Here is a 26,542-nt window from a genome sequence, read left to right on the forward strand (position 1 = left end):
AAAGATACCTGTGAAAAACGTCTTGTATGTCCCTGCTCTTGAAACTAATCTTTTGTCAGTGAAGCTCACAAAACAAGGCAATGTATTGACTTTCCTAGGTGACAGTTGTGCCATCACAGAAGGGGATATCTTACTTGCAAAGGGTAAAATTATAGATGAACTGAATGAGCTGAACTGCAATGAGGTGGATAATACTGTCAAGGAGGAAAATCATTCAAACTGGATTCACACGTGGTACAGATGACTTTAGCAAAGAATTATTTACACAATAAAGACATTAACTGAGAATTACTATGCAAGTGGAATAAAAACTAGTCCATGTAATCAAACAATGAAATGCACCAGCTGTATAAAAGGAAAAATGACCAGAAATGCCTTTCCAAAGCAGAGTAACAGTAGAGCTAAAAAACCTTTGGACTTAATTTCCTAGCATATGCTATATAACAACTAGTTAGGTCCTATGAGATGATTTTGTATTATTTAGGTTTACTGATGCCAGATAGTATTGCTATCACTATACTTCCATTGCTGTTACAGGGGAGCTGAGACTCTCAAACAAGAGCTCTACTGCCTGTCCTTCCTCTCCTCTTCTCCATTTACAGAACACTTTGTATTTTGCGAATGGTTTACAAAATACAGTGTATTATGAGCAAGGGTAGAGGAGGGGCAGACAAGTGATAGTCAGTTTCTGTGAACCCTGTCTCAGTGCTAGAAGTATATTCATAGCTGTAGAGGCTGGAAGCTAGTGTAGATCAAGGGACCTGGGTGTTAGTTGAGATCACTAGAGTAGCAGTATCTACTACAATGATTTCCAGCTTCTAGAGTGATCCCACTGGTATGGTATATGCTTAGTTACATTGGTCCAAACTGGACCAATGTAATTATGTTGAAAAATGCCATACTTGGAATTCCTCTTGGACTATTTTTTATCAAGCACATTTTTAGGATTTTTCCCCCTGGTGTTCTTTAAAATAAATCATGTATTTCCCAATGTTATCATTTTATTTTCCCCCCACCCCATTTCACAGCAACATCTAGATAGCAGATGTAATATCCAATCACTTTCACTTTAGGTTCATCCCTCCTTTCCCTATGACTGGCCTCAGATAATAGATACAAAAATAATAGTTATGTCCATTCTGGAAGGGAGAGGTGATGTTACTGTATCCAGACAGATTGTGTACCCTTAAAGTCTGACTTCTAGTCTGCGTTTTCACAGCAGACTGACATTTGGCCCATGTGTACACCAGCTTGTCTGAGAAGCGTCCAGTTTCTGTTGAATGGGCATGCTGGAAAACCAGCAGGTGCAAGATTTGACTGGTGTGTTATGGCGGGGGGGGGGTCCCCATGTCAGAACACAATAGCTCAGATGGGAGATACCTGTACTAACTTTGGATAGTTAGTACAACAAGCTCCTCTTGAGCTCTTCAGTTTTTTGTTTTTTTTCATTCAGCCCGCTTGGTTAAATGAAAAAAAACAAAAAAAACAAACCAACAGTGTGTACCAGGCATTAGAACTATGCCAAATGTTAGATAGAAATAGCAAAGGGATTGGAAAAGGTTATTTTAAACAAGCATTGCAATGTGTGTGAACTAAGAATCTATATTTTAATGCAGATAGTTACTTGTACATTTGAACATAAGAAAATGTATAGATGGATCATTGGAAATATACTGTGTCAAATTTCTTTACCACTTTGTAAAATGTGTTGTATTCTGCAAACATTCTCTTAATGGAGACAAGAATATTCATTTCATTATCATATTCTGAACAAGTTCAGAATGCAAGAGGCCTTTGAGAGAAGAGGTTCTCTTACTAAAAACTGTAAAATATTGCAGAAATAAGATATAGGGTATTCATAATGTAATACATTTTGTACTTTTGATCTTGTGAAACAAATATATATCTGACAACTAAGTATGCTTCTTAAAATGAAAAATAAATACTTATATTTGATAGAGAACTCTAAGCTACAGGTAAGGAACATGTAAACCTGTAATCAAATATTAATTTTAGGTTACATTAACTGGCTTTTAGGAGTAGATATATTTTAATATTAATGGAGTCACCACAATACTTACCCTTTCTTAAGAAAGTAATACTTCCAACTCACTCTGATGACCAGTAGCATTTGCTGCAAGGGTTTGTGGGACTGATGTTCAGGAAAATGTGCAGCTGTATAGGTCCTTGTTACTTTTGCTGTATATTTTGTTTGCTATATATTTTGTAGCCCGTAACTGGATAAATATCATATTTGAAAAAGAACTGTTGTGATGTTGATTTATATATCAGCTTTAAGCCTGGTACAACCTCCCCCTAAGCACCCCCCATGTTAAGGGCATGTGGCCTGTTGTGAATAAGGGGGGGCTCTCATCCCCCCTTTCCTGGCTGGGTTACATGCTCAGTTAATGGCCTGGTATGGATTTGGGGGGACCCGCATGCTGTTTTTAAGAAAATCTTTTTAATCCCTGCAATTCTTTTGTTTACATTCTGCTGTCAGTGGAGAACTCCGCTGACGGCAGATGAGCCATGGTTGTTAAGGACATGGCAGCTGCCCGCTCCTTAACAACTATGTTATTTACTGGTTGTTAAGAATGCCTGTTACTATGGGCATTAAAATACCGCTAGCTAAAAAATATTGCATCACTTCATAAAATATGTTGTGGTATTTTAGTAGTGTTTTTTTAGTGAAAAACATAGATACCGCTTTGTGAATTGAGCCCAGTGAAGTTTCTTTAACCCTTCCAAAAAAATTTATGTCTGGCCACTGAAAAAGGTGCTTTGCTGCTATCATCTACTAATCATTGGAAATTTTTCTCTTTCAAATCTCTCTTTTTAATGTTTGGAAACAGGAAACATGGAGCTAGATCTGGTGAGTAGGGTGGATTGTCTTTGCACTGAAATGAAAAATTAATTGTACAAAACAAAATCTATTGTCTTGCCAACCATATGAGCATGTGCCCTGTCCTGCAAAAAGAGATTTTCCACAGCTTCCCTTGCAGTTTTTCTTTCAACATTCTCTTATTTTGACACATTTAGTTAGAATAGTATTGTTCATTAACTGTTTGGTCCTGCAGACTGTCAGCCAAGAAAATGCATTCCTTATCTAAAATAACTGTGGTCATGACATTTTCTGTTGATTTTCAGGTCTTGGATTTCTTTGGCCTTATAGAACACCTGTGCCTCCACTTTTGTTTGGTCTGTGGAACGTGTTCAACGGTCATTCCAAAAAATTATCACTGCATTGCTCAAGATGTTAAAAAATCAACCTGGAGGTGTCCACTTGGTTATATTCTGCAAATTCTTATGTAATCACCTCCTGTTGAGAGTCATCTAACCTATGGTTAGTTTTTTTTGTCCACGTTTCATGCCAGAAAACATAAATTATGCAGGAATGTTTTGCTTACACTATACGTTGTTGTTAGGAATTCCCCCTTTCCTGGAATCCTTATATTCTTATTTCTTATATTCTCTTTGTGCTGCGCAGCGTCTGGGTGTGGCACGGGCTCGATCGCGATCGGGCAATCAACATAACCAACACTCAAGTAGGATACAGGAAGATTGCAAAGTTTATTACGTACATTACAGCTTATAAAGGCAAAAACCACAAACCCAAATTATCCAATAGTAAGACAAACTCAAATTATCCAATAGTAAAGCGTACCTTTATCTTCTACCCAGATACTAGACAAGGTGCACCTTTTACTTAAACTGTTAAAATGTTAACCTCAGTCAGTACATCCTGCCATTTTTGGCTGTGTTCCCAGATCTCTTATCTGAACATCTATCTATGTTTTGTACAATGTTTTGCAGACACCTGCAGTCTAGGCGTCCACCCTGTAACTTTGTGTTACTTTGTGGTTGTACTTGTGACATACATATACCATTTAAAATTTTCCATATAAGCTCAAAAATAATGCTGACAGTTCTTATAACATTTACTTGAGACATAATAATTTCATCTACTTAAAGCATCACTCTAACTCTTGTCACAATGCAAGCATAATGAATACAGAAATGGTATACCTGAATCAATAGCCCTAGCTCATATTTCCCCACAATCCCCTCTTTGATCATATTGAACCTTTGTTCAACATGATCACTCAGAATACCACACCTCCTCTCTGGATTGTCCAAACAAAGTAAGTCTGGAGCCGTCTGTTGGAGAGGTGGAGTCTGGGCTCTTGTGCTTAACTGCTAGCTTCATAGTCTTACCCACTCCCCATATAGCAACTTCTAAATAAATAAAAATTGCAAAAAGAAGTGCTAGTGTATAAAGTGCAATTAATTTTTTTATAAATCTTTGGAATACCCCGGTACCACTTCCGAATATTATGGCACCTTCCATTACTTGATTGATTGTCAGAAGAAAGGGGGTCCTCTGTTATCTCGGAATCCCCTTTGTCCTGAGATTCATCTTCCTCCGGGTCTTGAGGCCTTTGGGATGTAAGCTGTCTATGTCTTATAGGATTCTTTCATTTGTCATCAGTAAGTCTCATTTTGAACTGAAAATGTGCACTAAGTGGATGAAGTTCATTCAGTGTCTTAATAGAGGGATCTTCTAGCATACTGATCATATGTATGTTAACAGTTTCAGTTATGTATAACTCCTCCAATGTCTGTGGGTCAGTGGGATGCAATGGGGTGGGGTATCCATTCATCCAACAGGTAAAAGTGTGCTGTTGTGCTGGAGGTATCAGTTTCAAGAGTTCTGGGGTGGGATGTCGGGGGGCATAGAAACCGTGTTCTCTGTGAACCTCTTGGGGAGTCCTTCATCTCCAGGTATTTCTTCAACCTCGATGCATGGATCCATTGTGGAGTCTGGTCAGTTTGAACTGCTGTTCTGGCGACTTTATGGACTTCAAATGGGCCTTGAAAAATGGGTCCCGTCTTTTTCCTTGCAGCCAGTTGTTTGATCAGAACTTTGTCACCCGGCAGGAATGGATGAGTGGGATCTGTGGAAAGAGGAGGACAGGTGACAGACACCTTTTCTTGGTTTTCAGATAACACACTTACCAGATGTTTTATGTATTCCTCCTGTAGAGCAGAAAAGTTAGTTTCGTCACCTGGGGTTTGGCAGTCATTTGGTGGTCTACCTATCAGTATTTCATACGGGGAAAGTCCAGTCTTTTTATTAGGGGTGGTCTTTTTGGTAAAGAACTGCGGGGAGATATAACAGCCTGTTCTTTAAAGTTCCCCCTGTGGCTTTCTTCAGTCTGTCTTTTATTGTCCTTTTCATGCATTCTTGAAATCTTGCATAAACAATGTCATGTTGTGTGTGGGTGTGGATGACGTGGCTGCTTCCTTTGCTGCTCTGTCTGCTAAATTGTTACCTCTGGCTAATGGATCATGTACTACCCCAAATGCATATCTGCTGTCAGTGTAAATGTTCACTCTTCGGTCAGCAAAAAGTTGACAGGCGCGCGTTAGCGCGACTAACTCAGCTTGCTGGGCTGAATTAGCATGAAGCGGTTTGGCTTCAATGATTATGTCTGGTAGCATCACTACAGCATAACCCGTTTGGTAGGTATGATCATCTGGTCTGACACAGCTGTCATCAACAAAAACATCTATACTGCCCGATTGGGGTATGTCCTTTGGATCATCTCTGGGTGAAGTATTCTCACAGTCATGTAGAGTGGGTATAGTCACCATTTCTCCTCCCGTCTCACCCAAATTTGTCCGTTTCCGGACAAGTCTTAAACTGAAAGTTGGCAGTGCTGAGTAAGATCACTTCATATCCACTCAGTCTCTGTGCTGTCATGTGCTGTGTCGTCATATAGTGCACTAGCACTGCTATTGAATGTGTAGTGTATAACACAGTCAGTGATCCCTGTGTCAGTTCACTTGCATCCTTTACAGCCATTGCACAAGCAGCCATCGCTTGAAGGCAATGAGGCATGCCCAAAACCACACAAGGCAACTTCTTGGAAAGGTAAGCCACGGGTCTATTTTTCCCACCGTGTTCCTGTGAGTACGGCTGCAAATGCGTCCGCTGACACTACACTGTAAAGCTGAAACTCCTTCTCATAGTCCGGCAGTGCTAAGGCTGGGGCATTAGTCAGTGACCTGATCAGTCTACCAAAAGCTTCCTTCCTCTCCGGGGTCCACTCTATCTGTTGTGGGGTCTCTTGTTTTGTTGTATCCCTGAGGTCAAATCATAGTGGGAACAGTCAGGTATCCACTGCCTGCAATACACTATTGACCCAAGGAAGGACATCATTGCAGCCTTGGTTGTTGGTAGTGTAAGGGACATTAGGGCTTTTACCCTGGCTGGGGAGACAGACCTTTCTCCTCCTGAAATCAGGCAACCCAGGTATTCCACCTGTTCCTGTACATATTGTATCTTCTTTCTTGAGGCCAAATGGCCCTTTCCGGCTAGGTAATCTAGCAAGTGTCTTGAGTCTACCTCACAGTCTTCGTGGCTGACCATTAGGTCGTCTGTGTATTGGAGTAAGGTGGATCCCCTCTTTGGCTCCCAACTGTCTAAAGATGCTTTCAATACCATTGAGAAAGCAGCAGGACTATCCCCATAGCCTTGAGGAAGACAAGACCAGGTCAACTGACCACCGTCCCATTGAAAAGAAAACATGTTCTGGGCAATTACTTCAACCGGAATGCTAAAGAAAGCATTGGAAAGGTCTATTACAGTGTAGAATCGCGAGCTGCTGGGAATAGCCCCAAAAATTGCCGTAATCTGCTACCAATGGAGGTAGGGGAATAATTGTTCCTTCCTGAGATCCTGGACTAGCCTCAATGAACTATCTGCTTAATTAATAGGTGTGTTCCAGGGACTTATTGTCGGTCTGAGAACACCCATGTCAGATAAATTTGTATGGCTGGTCTTATACCCTCTATCTTTTCTTCAGACAGGGGATACTGTTTTTGAAAACAAGGGACCGTGTCTTATCCAATAGTAAGACAAACTCAAATTATCCAATAGTAAAGCGTACCTTTATCTTCTACCCAGATACTAGACAAGGTGCACCTTTTACTTAAACTGTTAAAATGTTAACCTCAGTCAGTACATCCTGCCATTTTTGGCTGTGTTCCCAGATCTCTTATCTGAACATCTATCTATGTTTTGTACAATGTTTTGCAGACACCTGCAGTCTAGGCGTCCACCCTGTAACTTTGTGTTACTTTGTGGTTGTTCCCTTCTTTGGCTCCCACCTGTCTAAAGATGCTTTCAATACCATTGAGAAAGCAGCGGGACTATCCCCATAGCCTTGAGGAAGACAAGACCAGGTCAACTGACCACCGTCCCATTGAAAAGAAAACATGTTCTGGGCATTTACTTCAACCAGAATGCTAAAGAAAGCATTGGAAAGGTCTATTACAGTGTAGAATCGCGAGCTGCTGGGAATAGCCCCAAAAATTGCCGTAATATCTGCTACCAATGGAGGTAGGGGAATAATAATAATTGTTCCTTCCTGAGATCCTGGACTAGCCTCAATGAACCGTCTGCTTAATTAATAGGTGTGTTCCAGGGACTTATTGTCGGTCTGAGAACACCCATGTCAGATAAATTTGTATGGCTGGTCTTATACCCTCTACCCTCTATCTTTTCTTCAGACAGGGGATACTGTTTTTGAAAACAAGGGACCGCGTCCTGTACTAAGTTTGGCTTGTAAGGGGTGCAATTAACAAAGCCTACTGCAGTTTTGTCCTCCGCCCAAATTGGGTGGGAGGTCAGGTCATTTGGTAGAAGTATGTAAAGTCCTATATGGTCTTTTCTCTTTGGATTAGTCAGTTCACTCATCTTAGACTTAGCTGTCAGTCTTCCTTGATTGTCAAATGTTATGCTGATCATGAGCTCAGACATTAATTCTCTACCCATCAACGCAACTGGGCACATGGGCAGGACTGCAAAGGTCAATTTTGCAATGAGTATGTCATCAATGAGTATGTCATCTGGGGTCCCGTGCGGCCGCGCGGCGTCTGGGTGTGGCACGGGCTCGATCGATCGGGCAATCAAAGTAACCAGGCACACAGGTCGGATACAGGAAGATTGCAAAGTTTATTACGTACATTACAGCTTATAAAGGCAAAAACCACAAACCCAAATTATCCAATAGTAAGACAAACTCAAATTATCCAATAGTAAGACAAACTCAAATTATCCAATAGTAAAGCGTACCTTTAACTTCTACCCAGATACTAGACAAGGTGCACCTTATAACATTTACTTGAGACATAATAATTTCATCTACTTAAAGCATCACTCTAACTCTTGTCACAATGCAAGCATAATGAATACAGAAATGGTATACCTGAATCAATAGCCCTAGCTCATATTTCCCCACAGTTGTAATGATTGTTTTACTTATATTGCATTTTAAGGTATTCCTAAACCTTTATTCCTATGGCATTGTCCTTGGATAATGTTGAACAATTTCCATTCAAATTTATTATGCTGTCCTTTTCTTAAACTCAGAATAAGCATATTTAAAAAAAAAAAAAAATATATATATATATTTATTTATTTCGGCACCCCCTTAGGTGATAGCTTCAGCATGCCCAACTACTCATGCATTTTAAAACCAACACATTTCTGGGATATCTCTAGTGCCTCGCAATTGTTTTAGCTGAGACTCACCAATCTGCCACATCGGTCATAAACATGATCAATAAGTTTAGGAGTTGTTAAAAGCCTCCCAGATCTTGCTGCATCTAAAGTCTTAAAATGTTGAAAGTTGGCACACTGCTGTGCATTTATCATGCATTACACTCTCATGGATTTACTTTGAAGTTTTCTTCTGCAGGAACAGAAACTTTATAATGACTCATCATGATGATGTTTTACGCATCCTTGATCTCTGCTGTGTGCCCTGTCCATAATTTAATTTACAGTTAGGGCTGAAATGGTATCTGTGATTGGGCATTTTTGGGGGACTTCATTGTGGTTAGTATCTTTTCAGTAGAGCTAATACTGTCTTTTGTTTGTTTACAGAGAGTTAGAAGGGGTATTGAAGAGAATTCGATTTTTCCAAAATGTCCAAACTCTTCTTCCTTTCCTCAGTCTACAGCAATTTAATTTCATAAAAATGTTTGCACTTTCATGTGTATGTTTTATATTTGTTTACTTGCCCTCTGTCACCTTTTCCAAATAATTCTGTACAATTACTTAAATGTGGCTTATGATAAAAGCTTTTTAAAGTACGTCCAGTGCCCTCATTTGTGAAAAAGGCACTTAAAGTGGTTATAAATGAATATATTAATCCAAACCACCTAGCGTAATTTCTGTCTGCTCTGTCATTCCTCTGCTACCTGCAAAAGTCACTTCTGAAAGACCATGCAGACACCAGACAACCATGGGAGACAGCCCTGCCCCCTCTTGCACATAGAAGGTGATTGATAGCCTCAACTGCAAATGTTTCCCTGTGAGACTGTTTAACCGCTTGCCGCCTGCCCGCCTGTAATGTACAGCAGACAGGCGGCAGCTACAGGCAAAGTGATGGGTATGTCGCTCTGGCTGTACTAACACAGGGGGGTTGCTCCCCACCCACGACCGCTGTGACACAGTGTAATGAAAATCCCATTGAACAGGACCCGGTGATCATATGATCACAATGTTATCAAAGCTGTTATGAAACAATCTGATTCATAACAGCTCTGCTTTTCTTCCTGGTGAGCTGCGATTGGCCCACAGCTCTCATGTGATACATGTTGCCAATCACACTACCCTGTACCATGTGACCAGCTCTAGCCAATCACAGATCACTTATACATTGAACTGTCATGAACTTAACTCATTCATGACAGTTCAAAGCAAATTTGCATTGCAGAGCAATAATCTTTATTTGCTCTTGCAAGAAAAATACCTGATCATCCCCCCAGAGTAGTACAATGTTACTATGGTAACATTGCACTACGCCGATGAAAGTATTTAAAAAACAAAAATTGTAAAAAATAAAATAAAATAAAAAATACTGTATAGAGAGATTTAAGGTTTTTTTTTAACCGCTTGCCAACTACCTGCCTGCATTGTGCGGGCAAGCAGCGGCTCTGGGCAAAGAACTGTTTCCTTATGTCCAGTGGTGTATTTTGGTTTTGGACATTTTGGAAAAATCGAATTCTCTTCAATACCCCTTCTAACTCTCTGTAAACAAACAAAAGACAGTATTAGCTCTACTGAAAAGATGCTAACCACAATGAAGTCCCCCAAAAATGCCCAATCACAGATACCATTTCAGCCCTAACTGTAAATTAAATTATGGACAGGGCACACAGCAGAGATCAAGGATGAGTAAAATATCATCATGATGAGTCATTATAAAGTTTCTGTTCCTGCAGAAGAAAACTTCAAAGTAAATCCATGAGAGTGTAATGCATGATAAACGCACAGCAGTGTGCCAACTTTCAACATTTTAAGACTTTAGATGCAGCAAGATCTGGGAGGCTTTTAACAACTCCTAAACTTATTGATCATGTTTATGACCGATGTGGCAGATTGGTGAGTCTCAGCTGAAAGTGGCCATTGAATTTTGGGGGCGTGCATGTGGATAGGCTGCCAAAAAGTCTCTCACATGTGGTATCCCCATACTCGGGAGAAGTAGCAGAATGTGGTTTGAGGTATTATTCCACATATAGGCATGGCATACGTGAGCAATATATCATTTAAGTCACAACTTTTGGTAAAGAAAAATTTTGTGGCAAAAAATAAAATTTTCCATGGACACAACATGCCTCTCAGCAAAGTCCTTGGGGTGTCTACTTTCCAAAAAGGGTTCATTTTGGGAGGTCTTAGTACTGCCCTGGCATTTTGACACTTCAAGATATGTGATAGTCATTCAGAAAGTAAAAGCTGCATAAATTCCAGTATCTATACCATAGTTTGTAGACGCTATAACTTTCACAGAAACCAATTCATCTACACGTATTGAGATTTTTGTTTACCAACGACATGTAGCATAATACATTTTGGCCTAAATTTGTGACTAAGTTTGAGTTTATTGTAACAGAAAGTCGAAAATCTTTTTTTTTTTTCATAATATTCAGTCTTTTTTCATTTATATCGCAAAAGAATAAAAAGAAACCCAGTGGTGATCAAATACCACCCAAAGAAAGCTCTATTTGTGTGAATAAAAGGACATAAATTTTGTTTGGGTACAGCATTGCATGACCGCGCAATTACCAATTGAAATAGCGGAGTGCTGAATGGCAAAAGATGGCCTAGTCATACAGGGAGGTAAATCTTCCAGAGGGCAAGTGCTCCTTGTTCTATATTGCGCAGTGTGTGATGTCAGATCCTCATCTGGAAGCTCAGAAATGCTGTGTAAAATGTGTGCCTTAGAAGACTGAAGAGGATAGAGAGTTGCAGATAAACTGGTATAACATATGACAGAGGATTTGTTTCTCTTTGTATCACCTGAGGCTAGCCACTTCACTTTGTATATGTAAGGGTTTACAACAACTCTAAAGCTGAACTCTAGGCAGATAAAACAAAATTACATAACTCTGTTATCATTAATACACAAGTAAATGTAATTGTTAAATGCAAGCAGTGTCATTACCTAAATGTGACCTGGTATTTACCTCTTGCAGTCCCTTTACAGCAGGGCTGGACTGTGAGAGGAAGAAGCAGTACAAGGAGACAATCAGTTCAGGTGCTGACAAGAAGCATGTTGATCGGGGGGGAGAGCAGAGTGACAGAGAGATTAGCTCATCACTGTGCTGTTTCTCCTTTCACTGCCAAGCCACATGCGAGGGCAGATCCAGGATGACCTGAGCTCAAAGGCAGTGGGTTGAATGATGCTGGCCATCAGACTGAGGACATATAGCAGCATAAAAATAAAGTACTGTGGCAGAAATATTTGGATTGAAGTTGAATATTTCAGCAAATGCTAGTTTTGGTATCTATTTTGTAATGAGCTATTATTTTTTATCTTTTTGGCTAGAGTTTTCCTTTTTATTATTTATTATTATTATACAGGATTTATATAGCTCCAACGGTTTGCTCAGCGCTTTACATTATAGTGGGAAACAATACAGTAACAATACAGTTACTGTATTGGGGTCCTGCTCTTGGAGCTTACAATCTAGGAGGGAGGGGTGAATGGTACAGTAGGTAGTAACTATGGGGGATGGAGTGGTTGGAAGAGTAGAGGATTTCGGAATTAGCAGAGGGCGGGATAGGCTTCCCTGAAGAGATAGGTTTTCAGTGATCTCCTAAAGGCAAGTAGAGTAGGTGAGAGTCTGATAGATTGGGGTAGGGAGTTCCAGAGGATGGGTGACGTCCTGGAGAAGTCTTGGAGACGAGTATGGGAGGAGGAGACAAGGGAGCTAGAGAGCAGGAGGTCTTGCGAGGAGCGGAGTATACAGCTTGGGGGATATTTAGAGATAAGATCGGTTATGTAAATTCGGGCAGTGTTGTGGATGGCTTTATATGTCATTGTTAGTGTTTTGAATTTTATCCGTTGGGCAACTGGGAGCCGGTGGAGGGATTGGCAGAGAGGAGTGGTGGATACAGAACGGTTCGTAAGGTGGATGAGTCTGGCAGCGGCGTTCATGATAGACTGAAGGGGGGAAAGCCTGCGATGAGGTAGGCCAATAAGGAGGGAGTTACAATAGTCGAAGCGTGATATGACAAGGGAGTGAATAAGTTGCTTAGTGGTTTCCGGGGTTAGGAATGGTCGTATCTTGGAGATGTTGCGGAGGTGAAGTCTACATGATTGTGTCAGCAATTGGATCTGGGGCTGGAAGGAGAGATGGGAGTCTAGGATTACACCTAGTACCCTGGAATGGGGGGATGGACTGAGGATGGTGTTATTGATATTTATAGTGAAGTCAGTAGGGGTGGCACGGGCAGGGGGGAATACTAGGAGCTCAGTTTTGGAAAGGTTAAGTTTGAGGAAGTGGAGAGACATCCAAGCCGATATGTCACTTAGTAGGCTAGCGATGCGGGTGGAAACTGGAGGGGTAGACAGATAGATTTGCGTGTCATCAGCATAGAGATGGTAATTGAAGCCGTGGGAGTTTTTCCTTTAAGCCAGAGCACAATATTTTTTGCTGTCGTAATTTCAGATAACCATTTCTATACAATTAATTGTATTTTTTGCTTGTAATACATAACCAGTAAAGAGAAATGTAAAATACAAAACTACTTTACAATAGTACATGGTCTACTGTGTGTAATGTAGCACATGCTTTAGGCTATAAATGTTCCAAAGTGTCTAGAAGCATCACATTTATCTGAACAATCCAAAAGACAGAGCAGAGGCTGGTACATTGCAACACTGATTTCATTCAGGTCCTTGTATAGATAGGTGAAAGTGTTTGTTTTTTTTTTGTTCATTTGAAATTTTCTTATTCAGCAGGTACTTAGCTCAGCTTCACTGGGCTTCGATGCAAAATGTTGAACAAAATTCTATAATACATCCTTATCCTCAAGGAGGACAGTCTGAAAGCCTCCCATAGCTAATAAACAGAACCCAATGATGTTGCATCGCCAGGAACAAGAGAAGAAAGATAAAAGCACGCTTCACTGAAGCCATTTCTGTATAAACTAAATACCAGGTCTAACACACAGTATATCCATAGAAACAAAATATAATATAATCAAATAACATGCAAGAAATAGTCAAACAGAACAAATGCAGATAAGTATCTAAACAGCCCAGTATAATTCTCATGATGTTATTATGCAAATGATCAGTGATTTGTAATGCGCGTGTATCGCTACCACTGCAAGAGCCCCATGGTAATTTGGGTTCTCGGTTGTGCAGCTTGACTCCAAGAACACCTTAAGCCGCTCTGACAAACCTGGTTGAATGAAAGTTACTGCAAGCACTTATAAGAACACAAGTATAGGTACCTTTAACTCAGCTGTGAATTACTACCAGGAAATAACCACAAGATCAATTAGTGGTCAGTGAGCTCAATATATTGGTATGGGCTAGAATAAATGATGGTTTGAGCATAAATGAACACACAGATGGTAAGCTCAAACACAGTTCGTTAGGCAGTACAATCACTATGTCAAGGTAACTCAGAATACATTTCTGTTCACTAGGCTGGGATTAACTCATGAATCAGCAAAGTCAACAATAAACAGTGCATATAAGCATTAACTGCAATGTAAATAATAATACTATAACTAATCTAGAGTGCACCCTAGAAAAATGTCTAGGATATGGTGCAATGTCCCCGGAGAGGTATCTCCTACCATAAGCAATAGGTTATGGTCTCTGTGTAACAGCTGCAAAGGGACAATCTTTAGTCCTAACTATTCAGTCAGCTATGGTTGGGACCCAATAGCGTATGTACTCTCCAGCGCCTTAAGATATGCACAGCCAAAAGGGAAGCCAAGGGTACCAGGACAGCGACAACCAAAAGGAAATGTTCCAGGGGTGCAGCCCTGGCCCTGGCCAATGGTTGGGACCCAGCTGTACCGTTGGTGCACCTGAGAATAGTCCCAGTCCAGTCTGAAGGCAGAAAGAAGGATACCAGATGGCTGTATGGTCAATTGTTAAAGGGCTTAGTTTCTCTAACAGCAGATAGTAAATCCTCAGTAGCTCATCAGTCCCTGGGATATTGCAGCTTACCACCCAGTCACACACAGCGATTAGTCCACTCTCTGCTCTGCACTTTTTGGCACATCTGTACTCAGCACTCTGGATCCCAATCAGGCTGCATATGCAGCAGTAGTGATACACACTGGACAGCAATGTGCACTCTCTGGGTTCTTTTATGGCAATAGGAAGCTGTGTCTTGTACAGCTTGAGAAAATGCAACTATTTCCCCTCCTCCTGGCAATCTCTCTGAAAAACTATTTTGGAAAAAAGCTTTTGAATACAGTAGAGTCTCTCTTCTCTGGACTACAATTCCCACAGTGCAGTGCTGCCTGACTCTTGAACCCTTGCTGTTCAGCAGCTTCCTCTTTGTATTGATATAACTGTTGTCCAGTATGATTGCTGAGACGAGCCCCCAGTGCTTCCATTTTATCATGGTCATTTCATGTCTTGAGCCGTTTGAATGGTTGGAACGCCATGGCAATACTCCAGCACATGCACATGGAAATCACACAAATCTGGTACAAATCTGGGGATGTAAATGTTTGCTGAACTGCACATGCATGGCTCAGTGTACTAGACGACTGACAAGCAGGAGAAAGAATTTATGACAGATAAGGTCTCTTCTGTCATAAATAACCTACCTGTCAGCAATTTTTTTAAAAATGAAGTTTACCACGGCTTTACCACAAATGTATTAACAGCTGAACTGATGTGAGGAAACATTGAGTAGAGAAAACACTGCTGGAACAGAGTGTATTTTAATTAAAAGTGACAGCCTATGTTTTCAAAATTAACATAAGAAAGATATTATACTTACCTGCTCTGTGCAGTGATATTGCAAAAAACAGCCCTGATCCTGATCCCTCCTCAGCTTTAGACGCACCCTGAAAACTCATCTCTTCAGGGAAGCCTACCCCACCCTGACCTAACAGCCGATCTACACTCTACACTCCTCCTACCAGCCCATTCCCCACCGCCACTTCCTCCTGTACCACTATCCCCTCCCTCCTAGATTGTAAGCTCGAAGGAGCAGGGTCCTTGAAACCCTTGTGTTTTTTCTTTTTCTGTATTGTCTCATTTACTGTCCCCCCCTATAATGTACAGCGCTGAGGAAACCTTTTGGCACTATATAAATAATGTATAATAATAATATAATAATCCTCCTTGTTATGTACCGCCCGGAGGTATCTCTAGTGAACCACAGAACGGGATTCCCCAGGGCGCGGAGTCTAAGCCCCAGTCTGCTTGTTCACCAGAGCCCTTGATGATGGGGATGGACTTGGAGCAGAACTGAGACCAGGTTGCAACCCCTGGGTATGCCCAACTGAGGTAGAGAGGACCACTGGAGGTATGTACGGGTGGAGAGCCTGATGTGAAGAGGCTAGCAGGCCCTGGACCGTGGCGACTGGATCCAAGCGGGATGGTTGGATGCCAGTGCAGAGTATAGCGGAGTCAGACAGGCCAGGTCAATAACAGCAAGGCAAACGGTACAAGGCAGTAGGCAGAGAGTAACCGGGTCACGAGCAAAAGGTTCAGCAACAGAAGGTCAAATAATTCAGAAGCAGGCAAAAGAGTAGTCAGGGACAAGCCAGGGATCAGGGCAGGAGACGGTCAACGGATCAGGGTCAGGCAGGGTCGGCAACTAGTAATCACTCAAGAACTCAGGACACAGGAACAGCAGGCGCGCGTCTGTGGGCACAAGTGCGCATGCGCGGCCGCCGTTGTCGCCGCAGTCGCCCAGGTCCTAGTGTCCGCACGCTAGTGCACCTAGATGGACCGCGCATGCGCAGACTTGCACGCCGCAGTAACCCTCGGGATTCCTGACATTGCCCCCCCCCCTTACGGGCAGCCTCCGGATGCCCAACTGACCTCTCCTTTGGGGCTGGTTGCGAAGGAATTCCCAAATTAACCTAGGAGCATGAACATTTGGAACAGACTCCCATGAATTCTCCGGCCCATAGCCTTTTCATTTGATGAGGTATTGCATCTGACCACCCCTCCTTCTACAGTCAATAATCGCTTCTACCTCGAATTCCTCTTCCCCATCAATAACTATTGCCTCCGGGGGTCAAGTTCTACGATCTGGGAAGGGATCCAGTGCTGCAGGTTTCAGCAAAGACACATGAAAGACACATGCCAATTTTCTTGACGGGCATGCCAGTTTCAAATTGGTTGTTGCCAACCAAACTTGGTCCCCTGGGTGCACTACCAGTTCCCCTCTTCTTTTCTTATCAAAAGTCCTCTTGCTATCCTCTTGGACTCTTGCCATTGTCTCCTGTAACAATTTGTTATTGGACGTGAAAAAATGTAGGGTCTCTTGAACCGCTGGGACTGGGTTTTCCGGAACCAGATCAGGCAGGAAAGTGGGATGGAACCCATAGTTGGCGAAGAACGGGGACTGCTTAGTGGTCAAATGGCACGCGTTGTTATACGCAAATTCTGCTAGGGGTAGTAGTGCCAACCAGTCATCCTGGAGGAACGAGGTGTAACACCTCAGGTATTGTTCCAGCGTTTGGTTAGTTCGCTCAGTCTGTCCGTTCGTTTGCGGATGATATGCTAGGGTTAATGACAGTTTGATTCCCAAACCTTCGCACAAGGCCTTCCAAAATTTGGAAGTGAACTGGACTCTCACTATTTCCTTAATTAATACTTGCGCTGTTTCAGGGGCAGACGGTGTACCTTCCAATGGGAGGAAATGAGCCATCTTAGAGAGATGCTCCACCACTACAAAAATCACAGTATGATTCTGCGATGGTGGTAATTCTACAATAAAATCGATAGAGATCATGCTCCAGGGTCTATCAGGTACCGGCAAGGGTTGCAACAGACCCCAAGCCTTGTCTTAACGTACAACTCGCAGTCTTTTGCCATGTTTGGCCACCAAAATGTAAGTCATACTAACTCTAGAGTCTTATGTGTTCCATAATAGCCCAAGACCAGGGTCTGAGTTTCCTTGGGTACCAGGATCTGCTCCCCCCTCCACAAGAGACCCTCTCTGCTCTGTATAGAGACTCCAGGTAGGTTGGGGGCCCTTGTGGATGCAGCCTGTAACCTAGACAGGAGTTCAGACTGTAACAATAAGAAACTACCTGCCGGCAAGATGGTATCTGGCTTGGGCGTTTCTTCTGGGTCTTCGAACATCCGGTAAAGAGCGTCAAGCTTGGTATTTTTAGACCCAGGTCAGTATGTTATATGCAGGGTGAATCTTGAAAAAAATAACACCCATCTGGCCTGATGCGGTCTGAGGCGCTTAGCTGTCCTCAGGTACTCCAAGTTTTTATGGTCGGTGTAGACCAGAATGGGATGCGAGGCTCCCTCCAACAAGTACCTCCATTCCTCTAGTGCAGTTTTGATTGCCAATAACTCCCGATCCCCGATGTCATAAATCTGTTCAGATGGGGTAAGCTTCCTAGAAAAGAAAGCCACCGGGTGCATAAGTTCCTTTACCCCTACCCTTTGAGACAATATTGCTCCCACTGCATTTTCTGATGCATCAACCTCTAAAATGTAAGGCAGTGAAGCATCGGGATAACTTAAGATAGGGACTGCTGTGAACAGCTTCTTCAAGGACTCAAAGGCGGCCTGTGCCTCTGGGGTCCACTGAAAGTGTACCCCTGTCTTCGTAAGCTGGGTGATGGGAGCTGCCAGGCCAGAGAAATTTTTGATAAATTTCCAGTAGAAATTGACGAAGCCAATAAATCGCTGAACCCCTTTCTTATCCGTGGGGACCGGCCATTCTAAGATCGCAGAGATCTTCTGGGGATCCATCACAATTCCAGTTGTGGAAGTGATCAGCCCCAGGAATGGAATACTGTGTTGCTCGTAGCTACACTTCTCGGCTTTGGCATACAGCCCGTGCTGGAGAAGGCGCTCTAGTACACTCCGGACGTGTTCTCGATGCATCTACAGAGAGGAGGAAAAAATCTAAATATCGTCTAAGTACACGATTATGAAGATATCCAAGAGATCTCTAAAAACGTCATTCACAAAGTGTTGAAACGTGGCCGAATGGCTCCCTCCAACAAGTACCTCCATTCCTCTAGTGCAGTTTTGATTGCCAATAACTCCCGATCCCCGATGTCATAAATCTGTTCAGATGGGGTAAGCTTCCTAGAAAAGAAAGCCACCGGGTGCATAAGTTCCTTTACCCCTACCCTTTGAGACAATATTGCTCCCACTGCATTTTCTGATGCATCAACCTCTAAAATGTAAGGCAGTGAAGCATCGGGATAACTTAAGATAGGGACTGCTGTGAACAGCTTCTTCAAGGACTCAAAGGCGGCCTGTGCCTCTGGGGTCCACTGAAAGTGTACCCCTGTCTTCGTAAGCTGGGTGATGGGAGCTGCCAGGCCAGAGAAATTTTTGATAAATTTCCAGTAGAAATTGACGAAGCCAATAAATCGCTGAACCCCTTTCTTATCCGTGGGGACCGGCCATTCTAAGATCGCAGAGATCTTCTGGGGATCCATCACAATTCCAGTTGTGGAAGTGATCAGCCCCAGGAATGGAATACTGTGTTGCTCGTAGCTACACTTCTCGGCTTTGGCATACAGCCCGTGCTGGAGAAGGCGCTCTAGTACACTCCGGACGTGTTCTCGATGCATCTACAGAGAGGAGGAAAAAATCTAAATATCGTCTAAGTACACGATTATGAAGATATCCAAGAGATCTCTAAAAACGTCATTCACAAAGTGTTGAAACGTGGCCGAATGGCATCACCAAGTATTCAAAGTGTCCAAATCGAGTGCGGAATGCGGTTTTCCACTCATCCCCTTTGCGTATGCGGACCAGATTGTAAGCCACCCTAAGGTCTAGCTTGGTAAAGACAGATGCTGATTTTAACCTCTGAAACAATTCAGGAACTAAGTGAAGGGGATAGTGGTTCTTAACCATAATTTTATTCAAATCCCTATAATCAACACAGGGCCTCAGGGACTGGTCCTTTTTCTCTACAAAAAAGATTCCGGCCCCAGCTGGAGATGTGGATGGACGGATGAACCCCTTCCAAAGGCTTTCATCAATATACTCCTTCAAAGCCCCCAACTCCCGCTCTGACACGGGAAAGATTCGACCAAAAGGAATCTCAGATCCAGGAAGAAGGTCAATAGGACAGTCGTAAGCCTGGTGCGGAGGGAGCATATCTGCTCCTCGTGGACTGAAAACGTCAAGGTAATGATGATACACACTGGGAACAGTTTGAGCTAGCTCAGTGTCAACATTCTAAGTCTACGCCCCAGTCTGCTTGTTCACGAGAGCCCCTGATGGTGGGGATGGACTTGGAGCAGAACTGAGACCAGGTCGCGACCCCTGGGTACGCCCAACTGAGGTAGAGAGGACCACCGGAGGTATGTACGGGTGGAGAGCCTGACGTGAAGAGGCTAGCAGGCCCTGGACCATGGCGACTGGATCCAAGCGGGATGGATGGATGGATGCCAGTACAGAGTATAGCGGAGTCAGACAGGCCAGGTCAATAACAGCAAGGCAGACGGTACAAGGCAGTAGGCAGAGAGTAACCGGGTCACGAGCAAAAGGTTCAGCAACAGGAGGTCAAATAATTCAGGAGCAGGCAAAAGAGTAGTCAGGGACGAGCCAGGGATCAGGGCAGGAGACGGTCAACGGATCAGGGTCAGGCAGGGTCGGCAACTAGTAATCACTCAAGAACTCAGGACACAGGAACAGCAGGAAAGACCATATGGCAATTTGTGAATTGCCAAAGCCTGTTTAAATAGTGCGCCCTGTGCACTCATTGGTGCCAGGCGTGTGTCCGTGGGCGCAAGTGCACATGCGTGGCCGCCGTTGCCGCCGCGGTTGCCCAGGTCCTAGTGTCCGCACGCTAGTGCGCCTAGACGGACCGCGCATGCCCAGACACTCCTCTTCTGGAGTTCACCAGCAGCGCTCTCCACTCCTAATTTCCTGTGTGTGCCACATAGCAAGCCGTGTGTTGTAGGAGCATGTGTGGGCACACTCCATATGTTCATAGACAGACAACGTGGCTCAGTGAAGCCCCCGCCTCCTCTTCACAGAATTTGATTGACAGCAGCAGGAGCTAATCACTCCCACTGCTGCCTGAGTCCCCTGTGGGACCAGAAAGTGAAGGGAGAAGACCTGCAGCCTGGCACAGGCCTGGATTGCTGACAAGCTAAGGTAAGACCTTGGGGGGGGGGGGGGTTTAGATGAAGCAGTTAGTGGGGAGTTTTTCATCTTAAAGTGGAACTTTAGCCAGATAGTTAAGCCCTGCTAGATCACTTCAGGCTGACCACTTTTGCAGGTATACTGTAGCTATGTAAAACATTAAACATAGATGCCTATACTGTTTAAAGTCTAGTAGTACACTGTCTCACCCTGCTCTGCACATGCTCAGTTGCTCTCTATTTTTCAGCACTGTCCCGACTTTTTGAGACCGATCTGCCAACAACCTAAAAATGTTATGCTGCTCAGGACTCTGAACTTCAGCAAAATAGCTTAGAGCAATAAGAAACAGGAGGAATGCTGGAGGCAATCTACAGTACACACTAAGTTTGGTAGCATAATTATTAATGTGGAATATATGTTCCTTGCTAAAAAACATTATTTTTTATCAAGTTGTTATGGGTAAAGTTCAGATTTAATGCAGGGAATAAGGGACTTTAGAACCATTTCAGACATTTTTTTGCAGAGCTATTCATCCAGTGAAACTGCATGTACTGGAAACTTCTGCATTATGAACACTACATAGAGCTGATGACTATAATAAATATTTCCTAAGATCGCCAGCTACATCCAATGGCCATAATGCAGGATTTGACTGATTCACTCTGTATATTCATATGTATGAATATATAGCATTTTAGAAAATAGCCTAATAGCATTTGTTTTGCCCCCGTTTGAACAGAACAAATGTACATGCAGTTTCACAGGATGAATAGTTCTGGGATTTTTTTTTTCATAAATATATCTCTTTGCTGCTGGGATGTTGGGATAAAAGTTCAGGTCCAAAGACAAGTTTCTGTTACAGTTTTGCCTTCATAGACCCCTTCTTGTATGCATTGGTTATAAGGAATTGTGTCCTTGCATACTTTCTGATCCTCTAGGTCAGTGCTTCTCAACCTTCCTAATGCCCTTTAATACAGTTCCTCATGTTGTGGTGACCCCCAACCATAAAATTATTTACCAAGTAATTATAATTCATGAAGTGTCGTTTTACCTCCAATGCTGCTGCTTTCAACACAGTAGCTGCTTTTAAGAGAGTAGCTGCTTTCAACACAGCAGCTGCTTTCTACACAGTAGCTGCTCTTTACACATCAGAAATATGTGTTTTCCGATGGTCTTAGGCGACCCCTGTGAAGGGGTTGTTCGACCCTCAAAGGGGTCGCGACCCACAGGTTGGGAACCACTGCTCTAGGTCATTTCATTTGTGCCCCCCAGGTTTAGCATTATGCTAAAATATCGGATGCCATACTCACATGACATACCAAGGCTGATGACAGAGAGGCTTAAGCCCCATACACACGGTCCAAATATCGGGTGGTAATGGCCGGTTCGATAGAAACCAGCCGACCTTTGGCTCATGTGTACGTCAGCTGGTCTGACAGAAGCTGGCCAAATGTCGACAGGCCATGACTGAAAAAAGCTTGCCAATCAGCATCTGATTAGTGTTCTCAACCAATAGCTGAGAGCACTGACCAGTGTGTTCTGGCGAGGGGCCATACCCCTGTCAGAACACAATAGCTCAGTGGGGAGATCACTGTACTAACATTGGATTGTTAGTACTGGATCGGATCTCTTTCCAAGCTCTTAATTTTTTTTTCACTAATTCCACTGGGTTGAACGAAAAAAAAAAGTGATAGTGTGTACTAGGCTTAAAAGAAACTTCCCATTGTGCATCTGTACATCATAGAAAAACAAATAGAAGAGTATTGCATACTGCCCCTCTACTTTACTAGTAGTTTGCTTCTAAATATACAAGCCTAGAGTAGGTTAACCCCTTCATGCCAGCACCTCCTGGCCCTTTAAGGGTTCCAGAAGCCAGGAGGCGGGGTTTAGGGTCATGTGACCGCCATGATGCGCCGTCACGGCTGTCACATGATCGGGAAAGGTCCCGATTGAAAGAGGAGATCGGGACCTTTCCGTGAGTACCGGACATGTGTGCTGGGAGCGTGCAGGGCGCGCGCTCTCGGCACATATGTCCTTTTTTAATAGAACGCAAATGTGCGACCGCTCGGCGTCTAGGCCCAGATGCCGGGAGGCCGCACATTTGTTTGCAGCCAGCGTGAAGAGGTTAAAGTGGTATTAAACCCAAAACCAAAAATGTATTATAATGCAGCTTACCAATCATTAGATGTCTTTTCTTTGGCTTCTTCCCTTCGGTTTTCACTTGGTGATCTGACCAGTAGCACACCTCCTATATTAGTAAGATACATCTCTGGATGAATGAGCACAGAAGGCACAGCAGACAGCACCATTTTCAGTCTGAGGGGAGGAGAGTGTTAAATGTATTATCAGATTTGAATACAATAGCAAATTGAAGCCAACTCCAGTTCACACGTTCACAATTTATAATCGGTTACAGCAAACATTTTTTTTCCTTTTGGGAAAAAGGTTTTACAATATTAAATAAAAGCTGGTAATTTTAACTACTCCTGCCAGTGTTGAATGGTTTGTCTCATCCATGTAAATTGATACATTCTGCTGCAGAGCTTGAGAAAAATAACAGACTTGCTGGCTGGTTCACCGAATGAAAGTTGTAGAAAGAAAGCCAACAAAAAGAAAACTAATACAGCCATCACATCTAAGAATTGGTTAACTGCAATATAATAAATGTTTGGGTCTAGTTTTAATAGTGCTTTAACTTTAAGACACAGCAACAAAAAGAGCCCTTTAGAGATAGGTAGGGCATTCTAGAAACTTTTATTATACACTAGAATGTGTGACATGATATGTAGGTCACTGCTGTGCCACCCTAGGCCATGACCTATGCAAACTATGCAAGGTCATTTTTAGGCATGTCTTTCAGCTCTCCCCTGTAGTTCCCACTGAGCACCAGAAATGGGAATGACAGTGCCAGTAGTTCTATGACAAAATTTATGGCACTCATTTGTGACATATCTCAGCCACCTCCACACCCCCCTACACCAACATTTTTCAAATGGCAGTAGTGATGCAAGACAACGTAAAATGGTTTTGTAAATTTTAGTTATGCAGAGAGGTTTCTAGCTTAATTTGACTTCTAAGACATACTGTAAATACCAGAGAGTAATTTGCTCAGTTGCTGGATATATTGGGGGGAATTCAATAAAGCTACACTTTGTAGTATGCAGTATGACCCTTCATTCACCCCCAAATTGTCTGCGCCTGATTCAGAAATCTCGACTGCCAGTTTCTGCAGCTTTACTGGCACATGCAGCAGATTCAGGTAGTTCTTAATAGCTCCACTTTTACAAAGCGGTGCTATTGGTGCATGGAATTTGAAAAGAATGACCTCCATTTCATAGATAAAAAAATTGGAGATAACTAAGACCGACTCTAATTTGGTGCACAGGAACAGGCAAGGTGCCTGTCTCTGTATGCTGCTACTGGCTGTGAAGGACACAATCAGCTTCACAGTTGATAGGCTCCTAGAAATCAGTGACACTAACAGTGGGTGGTGCCTGATGAGAAAGCTGAAAGACTAGATCCCCGTCAAGTCCACTCTCTCCTTGTGAATGATGGCAGGCAGTGTGTGGATGCTATAGCCAATAGCAAGCTGTCTATTGGCTATGGATGCATCTACTGCTGTTAATCGCAAGTGGAAAAGACCTGATGGCAGACTAATATCTCTAAATTCCCATCAGGCTGCACCCATCCAGCTACAAAACTCTTTCGCTGCTGTCTTTGTGATAGCTGCAGGGGTGGGAGGCCTCAGCTGGATGGAGTGTATGGAGTGTCTGTATTGACACTATGATCTCAGTGTGCCTTTGCACACAGTGCTTGCTGCAAATGCATATACCTGTTTCCAACAGGTACATGAATCTGTTGCCTGCATCTGAACCCGTATTTGTTGTGTGAAGGCACAATGGAACTCTAAAGCATGTCATAGAAATTTTTTGTGAATTCTCCGCATTTTCTTACACTGTTGTGTATGTCCTGCATATCATTTTGCATGACTGTGTACCTATACATACCAAAAGTGCACCTGCATCATAAATTCCTGATAAGAATATTTTTAGGATTCTGTTTCTTGAAAGAAACATTTTTATATTTTTATAGTGGACTTAACTTTACCAGTTATACAATGTAATCCACATGAACCTGAGGATGCATGCCAACATGACCTAATCACATTTTCTATTTTAAGTAAATAAAGCTATTTCTTGTATGCCACTAATAAAAATCAACATGCTCCTAATCTCCCTCAAGTCTAAGAAAACCTAAATCACATGGTGCCTTGCAATTACAATTAAAGTATTGTTGTTGTTTTGTGTGACTGGAGATTGCAGAGACTGTAGTTTTTAATCAAAATTCATTTTTTTACATTTTTGGATAGGAAAGCAAATCGGTAAAATCATTTTTTTTTTGTTTGCTGTCATTTCCTTGCATTTTTTCCTTGCACTTTCTGTCTCAGTGACACAACAGGAAGACAACTGACATTTTCAAATTCTATCATAGGCAGTTGTCACCCGAACAGGTGTCTTATTGAAGGTTTTCCCTCACCTCCTGTTCCACTGACAACTTTAACATTTTGAATTCCTATCACTTTCTATCACAGTGACAATGATCACCAGGGCAAAATGAAAGAGAGAATCTTCATAGTGGTAGGAGAGACAGGAAAACTAGTATCTGACAGACAGGGGCGGACTGACCATTTGGAAACTCGGGCACTGCCCGAGGGCCCGGGGTCAGTAGGGGGCCCCATGAGATGCCCCTGGTACCTTTTTCATAGGCTTTTTTGAGTTTGGGCAAGCACAAGAGGCCCCTTGATCCCCTATTGCCCGGCGGCCCCATGAGTTGTCAGTCCGCCCCTGCTGACAGAGCATCTAGCACTTCCACACTATCAAAATAAAACAAAAAGATTCCCAATGTTGGAATACATTGTTCATTTATTTTTGTGCAACAAGTACACCAACAATATTCAGTAGAGATATATTCTTCAACTAGTAGATGGCAGTGTTTATAGGCTGTATCTATGATAGAACTCTATGTTTTTGCTGTATAATAATAAAAGTTCCTGTTTCCCATTAGTAGAGAAGCAGCAGATAAACACATGTGGACTGTGCACTGTCTGTTCTGTAGGACTATATACAGAATCTCTAAACAGGTTATGGGCCCAGACACTCAATTGGCCAGCAACACAGCTGCAACAAAGCTTTCATTTGCAAATCTGACAAACCAGGACAACTAGTCTTAGAAATTCAAGATGAAAATGCTGCTAGTAAGGAAGGTAATGCATAAATGAAGTCAGGCCATAACACCCTTCAGATGAATGGATAGAAGAAGATCAGAAAGCTCGGAGAACAATCTCTCTTAGCATAGAAGATGATCAAATCATACAAATATGTAAGTGTAAAACTGCTAAAGAAATCTGGGAAGGATTACAAAATATACACGAAAGAGCTAATCTCAGCAATAAACTGTATTTGATTAGAAAGCTATACCAAACCAATCTGATGAAAGACCAGAATATACAGGATTATATATGGGATACCCTGGAAATACAGTGAAGGAAATAAGTATTTGATCCCCTGCTGATTTTGAATGTTTGCCCACTCACAAAGAAATGATCAGTCTAAAAATCAAATGGTAGGTGTATTGTAACAATGAGAGACAGAATAGCATTTCTTTTGAATTTGTTGTTGCTATTCTGTCTCTCATTGCTACAATACAACTACCATTCGATTTTTAGACTGATCATTTCTTTTTGAGTGGGCAAACAATCAAAATCGGCAGGGGATCAAATATTTATTTCCTTCACTGTAATTAAACACTTAAGAGGTAAAGGAGAAGAAATAAAAGATTTTCATGTTGCACCACTATTACTTAGTGGTTTACCAGAAAGTTATGAAACACTTGTC

The sequence above is a fragment of the Staurois parvus genome, unplaced genomic scaffold (assembly GCF_062004578.1).
Source record: "Staurois parvus isolate SC_StPar_1 unplaced genomic scaffold, SC_StPar_1.0 ptg001045l, whole genome shotgun sequence".
Lineage (NCBI taxonomy): Eukaryota > Metazoa > Chordata > Amphibia > Anura > Ranidae > Staurois > Staurois parvus.